Source organism: Sorghum bicolor, chromosome 7 (assembly GCF_000003195.3).
Source record: "Sorghum bicolor cultivar BTx623 chromosome 7, Sorghum_bicolor_NCBIv3, whole genome shotgun sequence".
NCBI classification, from domain to species: domain Eukaryota; kingdom Viridiplantae; phylum Streptophyta; class Magnoliopsida; order Poales; family Poaceae; genus Sorghum; species Sorghum bicolor.
In genome coordinates, this window is record NC_012876.2 from 53543919 (window position 1) to 53550908 (window position 6990).

General features: G+C 40.2%; 1 long non-coding RNA gene across 1 annotated transcript; it reads left to right on the plus strand.

Annotated features, from left to right (window-relative positions):
- LOC110436900 lies at positions 290-3889 on the plus strand. The gene is made up of 2 exons (XR_002454803.1): positions 290-668; positions 1521-3889. It is a non-coding gene; the product is annotated as an uncharacterized LOC110436900 (long non-coding RNA).

Genomic DNA, 6990 nt, shown 5'->3' on the forward strand with positions numbered 1-6990 from the left:
TCACATCACATCACATCACCCCCACCATCACTCACCACCATCCAAAAGTTCACATCACCATTCACATGCATTTGTATCACCTCCATTATCACCTGCCACCGAAAGAGCATCCTAGAGGTAGCCATTTGATCATCTACATGCTGGTGTCGACATTCAACAAAAGTTGATGGCAAAGAGCCAAGAGGTGGGGCTGGCTGGCCCCACACCCACGCTGACCGGCGCCCCCCTTTCTCTTTTCCCTATCCTATTTCTTCCACTCTCTCACACACTCATTTCCAAACCAGAGCACTCCATTCTTCCCTGGTTGTAAATTTCGAAATTTCAACCTTCATTTACCACTCTTAATTAGAGAAGAAAAGAAGAGAGAAAAGAAAGGTCAAGCGCATCAAGTGGAAATCCCATCTTCTCTCTCTTTTGTTTCACTAATTTTCGAGTTCTTGTGTTCTTGTTTTTCTTGCTTTGTTCTTCGTGTTCTTCGTGTTCTTAAGATAGGATGAATCGCAAAGTTGGAGGAGCACTTAGGAGCATCGGAGGACACTCTCATTCCGCAGCATCCAGAGCCGGTCATCATCTCAAGCACCTTCACGTGTCGGTTCCGGGATGGACATCGATTCGCTATCATCTTCCGAGCATCACACCTCGTCATCCTCTTCCCAATGGGAAGAGAGGTATGAATTAACAAGCCTCAATCAAATTCTATTACCACTTAGGCCGCAAGTTGAAATATTAAATGTGGTAAAGACCAAGGAGTTTACACATACACCCATATTTAATAGTACTTTGCTCCATGAAACCGGAATGGATTCCGAGTTAGAGCTGGTTTTTAGGATGATTGGATGGGAGGATGCTTGGGAAATTACTGAACAGGGTAGCAAATTACTCACTATGGAATTTATTAGCTCCCTGGATTTTAATGATGACAATGTTTCTTTTAGAATGTTCAACAAACCTTTTACTCTTACATGGAAAATTGTCAGTGTAGGACTAGGATTTTCGGATCAGTGTGTAGTAAATATAGTTGATGTTCTTAAGGATTTTAATAAAGATGATTTTTGGGAGAACATCACTGCTAAGCAACCTAAACATAAACAAAATATACCACTGAGGAAGTACACCATCCCACACTGAAATTTATGCTTAAATGGTTAGCTTTCACTTTCTTTTCTAGAGAAGAGTTGAACACTATTAGACAAGATGAGCTGCATTTGTTATATATTATGATTAAAAAGAGAAAAACATCACCTGTAAAATTAATATTGAGCTACTAGAAAACTGTACCTACCATAAGAAAATGCAGCATTTCTTTCACCTCTTGGATCACACGCCTAGCTGCAAGTTTAGAATTACTATCAAATGCCACGCTCACATTTATTCTTGATGATCATAGAATTATTAGATATGATTTCTTCTTCCATGCTCATATGCTAAAAAAATGAAACAATAAAATAATCATGATCTATAAGAAATACCGCAATGAGAACGAGCTGCCTGACCAGGAGTTGACAGTTTTACTTTGGCAGGTGTCCATCAGCATGCATCAGCAGGCTGTCCAGAATTGTTTACACTGGAGCTGACCCAGCACCATCGGGTCCAGCTCATTTTTATTATACTTAATGATCCAGGTGCGTCACATGAGCCACATCAGCCATGGTCCACCCACTCAGGATGGGAGGACCAAGCCACGTACGAGCAAGGAGAGTCGTCTACATCCACAGGATGGGGAACATTCCTCACATAGGAGCCAGATAAGACCAGGCAAAATTTTCAGAGGGTTCGTGCATCATTTTCTGTGCGCGGAAATGCGGACCACACCACTGGTGGACCATACCCGTTCCATGCACCACCAGTAGATGAATACATGCGTCCTCCTAAACAACACTTTGGGGCTCCTGTTAACGATTATCCTCCTATATCTTTGCATCTCACTAACCTTCAACAGGTGCAGCAGGCGATGAACGACACCTTGCGCCGACATGAGCAGTGGCAGCACCAGGCGGATCAGCAATTCAGGCAGCTACATGAGGGACAGGAGCACATGCAGACCGGATTAGAGTATTTGATAGAGCAGATGGGGTTCCAACCACCACCCCCACCACATTACTGAGCCTCGGTAAGATTCAGCTTGAGGGAGAGCCCCCGCGAGGTAAGCACTCTTTTACCACTATAAATATTCTATCTTCAGTATTTATTTTAGCATTTACTTTCCAGCATTTAATTTTTGTCAAATTAGAATAATTAGAATTAGTATTTAATTTTGCTATGTATTGAAAAAAAACTCAGTAATTACTTAGTACTATAATTTAAAATTCTCTTTTAAATTATATGAAGTTTATCTACCTGATAATTTATTCTGAGAACTAAATTCTGTGGGTAGCCAAAAACTTGTGATCCAGTCTAAGTAATTGGCAGATATGATATAAAAAGGTTGAGCTAGTATACATTTTATTGTAAGTGATAGCTAAGCTCCAGACATTTTGCAAGAATTAAATTAATCAATCTATAATTCATCTTGCTAATAAGATTTGAGTAGACTATTTTGTTATACATTCATGATTGAATCCACAGGCATAAAAATAATTTTTGCTCTATGCAGCAAATTCTCCCTTCGAAGTCTAAAAGAGAAAGTGGGCTATAAGATTAAAAGATGACATACCAGAGAAATATGAGCCTAAAAGATGTCATGCCAAAAAGGTATGTGCCAAATTCAAAACAAAGAGAGTAAAATAATAGGTGCAAAGACACCCGCCTGAGAGAAAAAAATAGGGTACAAAAGTATCCGCTGGTGAGATAGCCCACATATCTCACAAGGCAGAAAAGAGAAAATATTGCATAAGAATTTGAAAATATAAATTTAAATCACTAGAACATTCAATCATGATGTATAGCCTAGTAGTCCACTGCAATCTTATTAGTAGACTCTCATTGTTTTAAAATTAATAAGACCTCTGGAGTGCTGCAGGAACAAAGAATAAAATATATGCGATGCTCGCTTGCTTATTCTATCTTTCAATTATCTAAGATTTGATTAAAGTTGAAGAGGTCCCACGTTGAAAGGAATAAGAATAAGTTTGAAAGATAGATGGATGAATTATAATCCAAAGATGAATTTTCAAATTCAGCACTCAACTATTTAGAATTAAACACAAGGAACCATAGAAATATTATTTCAAGTCAACTTTGCTAAGGGACTAGCAAAGACTTAGTTTGGGGGAATTGTTGACGGTTAATAATGTCAAATTTTATTAGAACTTTAAACTCAAAGGAAAACATAAAAAAACATTAGTCTAGGGTTTAAACTGACAATTTCCACGAGTTTTGCATATTTTATGATTTTCAGGGATTATTTTATAAAGTGCTGAAAAGAGGGATTAAGGTGCTAATTCGCCACAAAAGTTATCCACAATGGAAGGGCGACACCAGAGGATTCAGGAAGACTCCAGAAGACACCAGGCACAACAGGGGAGCGAACGGCTGCCAGGTGGGGAGCGCCGGCTGACCCCCTGCAGTTAGGGTTCGCCTCCCTTCCTGAAGCTTCTTCCACCGCCTTTGAGGAGCCATCTCGGCCGCTTGTTAAGTAGGTTTGATCCAACGGCGCGTGTGCACTCCACCAGGCTATAAATAGAGGGGCAGACCCCCCCTCCTAGAGGGCCCCCAGAGATTCAATTCATTCCTTGTGCTTCATTTGTCAAGAGTAGTCAGAAGTTAGGGTTTCTAGAGATTAGAAGTAGAGCTCTAGTTCTTCAAGTTCTTAGTATAGGCGTCTAGCGAGGTTCAAGTAGAGATCGGGCGCTCCGCTCTCAGGATTCCAAATCTGTCTTCTAGAAATTAGCAATATTATCTTGTATTTTATTATGACTTTGCTCTACTTCAATATATTGCTATTTATTCAGTTCTTAGTTTATTCTAGTTGCATATTCGATATAGATGTGGTTTATGATGATTATTGTTATATGATCGTAAAGCGCCTGATTCAGTACTCGAGTGAGTCAGGTGGTGCACAGTATGTAGACGTGGTGTCTAGATATTTTGTGTACCTATGGAGGCACCATGATATGCCGGGTCGTGTGGTAGTCCGTGTAGGTGACAGCTACGTTAGTTCCTCTGTAGTCCACCCCCGTACGTAGGACTAGCAGAGCGCAGTCGCGAAGGAGGTGACGGTTGCATCTTAGAACTCTCATTAGTTGATGCTCCTTATGATGTTTTCTGAGTTTATCACACTATAGATGAAAATGTGTAGCATGGTGTAGGCTGTAGACTTAGTAATTACATAGGTTTCTTTTATTTGAATATCATGATTGTCTTGCTACATTAGTGAGTCTTTATTTTCTATCTCTAGAATACCATTTACTTCATTACTCAGTTATCATTTATTATTTATCATATTTCTTTATTTATCGCTAAAGCATTAGTACTATTGTTTATGATAGATTTACTCATTGTAATTTCCTTAGTTCATACAAGATTGCCTAAGCCTGATAAATAGAAATGCTGCTTTATCCTTTTGGAATAAAATAAATCAACGATACTCGGAATACTTCCTGGGTGAAATGCTGCAACGGGAGAATTATCTGTGCGCTTGCGGATATATTCTATTTAGAGTTATTGCATGTAGATTATTTTTATCCTTGGGTTTGGCATCATGTTAGGGATGACAACTTAAAATACCAACAGCGGGCGTACCCCTGGCCACGCAAAGGGCATGGGTGGGCTCGCGATTGTCTCCTCTATCTCCCAGTGCTTTCGGAATCGAAAACCATGCACCACAGCTCCCCATCCGCTCGCACCGGCGAGTTTCACGCCAGAAACAATGGCGGCGTCGCTGCCATCCCCTCCCCCTCCGGCCAGCCGCGCCTCCCCCTCCGTGTCTCTTCTTTTTCTTTTAATCCAGGCAGTTCGAATCCCACGGCCTCTATCGCCTGATACCCCTTTGGAGTTCATTTTAATAAAGAGACCCCCAACTTCCTGCTAATCGCGCCCGCAGTCCTTGGCCGGAGAATTTCCAGGATTTTTCTCTATTTATTTAAATACGTTTAAACTTTGCATTAATTATAGAACTGCCACTGCATTGTTTTAGCTATAAAATCATCGTTTGAACTCCGAAATCGGTATGTTCAAATTGCGTTAGTTTCACAATTTTATAAGCTTTGCGTTGGTACCCCTATTGTCTAGGTTTACCACAGTTAGGTTTCCTAGATAATTACAAGTCCGTTGATGGCCTGTTGAAGTCCCATTTAATACGTTGACTTCGCGTCGTAACTCCGTTTTCCGTAAATTTTGCGTTGACGTGATTGTAGCAGCGCGTAGATGGTTTTGGAAAACTTTTATTTAATTTTATTTACTGCTGGTGTACTGTTCTAACTTTATGAATTGTTCTCTTGCATGTCTATCTTGTTATGCGTAATGATTGTGATGTATTGATCGAGTCCAGATGGTGAGGAGTTTTTCGGGGGTCCAGAGTTTTTTAGAGACTAACAGGACCAGCGGCAGCCTCCCTTCATCGAAGGCAAGTACAACATGGGTTCTCCTTGTAAACCTACTCATTTAATTAATTACGCATCTGCATGTGTCTAATTTTGATAGCCCTAAGGACATCCTAGCTACCTGACTTTATATTAATGACACCTATAGGTAGAGTGCATGTGGGTAGATTTGCCAGTGCTCTAACAACTTGAGACTTCACTACCATCTTGACTTATTTAATTACTGCTGAAACTGGTATGATGATACATGATGGGAAAAGGGCTATGGTGCAAATGACTTCGGTCAGGTTGTCCTAAACCCTCTGTAAGGACTTCTCTGTAAACGACTATCCGGGACATGCAGTGCAACCGTGAGGGTTATGTGGCTCTAACTTTAGCTCAGTAATAGGATTTCATCTAGCTGGTTAGAGGTTACCCGAAAGGGCGCAAGAGGGGCTTGCCACTTTGGGTATAGAACTGCTTATGTTCCTATGTGTGTAACCGTGATGGAAATGTGCCATAGGAAAGGAGGTTCTCTATATTTGTCTGCTGAGGAAACCTCGCGGCCCTAACTGGTTAGACGAGGCCTATGGAAGGCTTCATAGTGTTCCCTGCCTACTCACCTTAGTAGTATTAGTGGGTCTTGTAAACCCCAGGCATATAGGTAACACGTCTTGTAGGAAAAGTGCACACCTCTGCGCAGAGTTTGATCAAACTGGTATACTAGCCGTGCTCTCGGACATGGACGGCCTTGGATGGTGTGAATGGTTATGGTGGATGACTTATGAAAATATGACGCATTAATCGTGATGATTAATGTTGTTAAACTGTGATGGTAATGGTGTTAACTCTGATGGTTAATGGTGTTTTATTACTTAATCATGAGTGTTAATCATGAGCTTAAGCATAACTTATGAATAATTAGTGTTAAAACATTGACCAACTAAAATGCTAACTGCAGTAGCCAGTGTCTGACCTTTCTGAGCCTCATGAAATCTCGTGTTATGCTTGCGGAGTACGAGATATACTCACGCTTGTTTCTGAATTTCTTTTTGATAAAAATCCCAGATGGGTACAAATGACAGCTGCTATGAGAATTACCTGGAGGACTACTAAGTTGGCGATCCACCAGTCGGTCGTCCCTATGCTGGAACTACCAAGCTAGAGTTAGATATGTGTTTTATTTCAGCTTACTGCCAAACTTTGATATTCATTGTTGTAATAATCGCGTTGTAAGACTCTTGTGATGATACTTTTGTAATTTGTCAACTCATGTACGTGACTATTCCTGGGGCGCACACAGGGGTATATCATACTCAAATTTGTCATTAAATTTGGGTGAAAGCAAGGCTGACTGTAGGACGCAAACCTAGGTAGAAACGGTCGAACTTAGGATTTTCTTTTTATTTCATTTATTCTATTGCTTACTTCACATTCTTGTTATTTTATTAATATCTTATGTTGTTATCCATTGTTCTATTTATACAAACTTATTGATTCTAATTATTAATTTAAAATTTATAGATGCCTC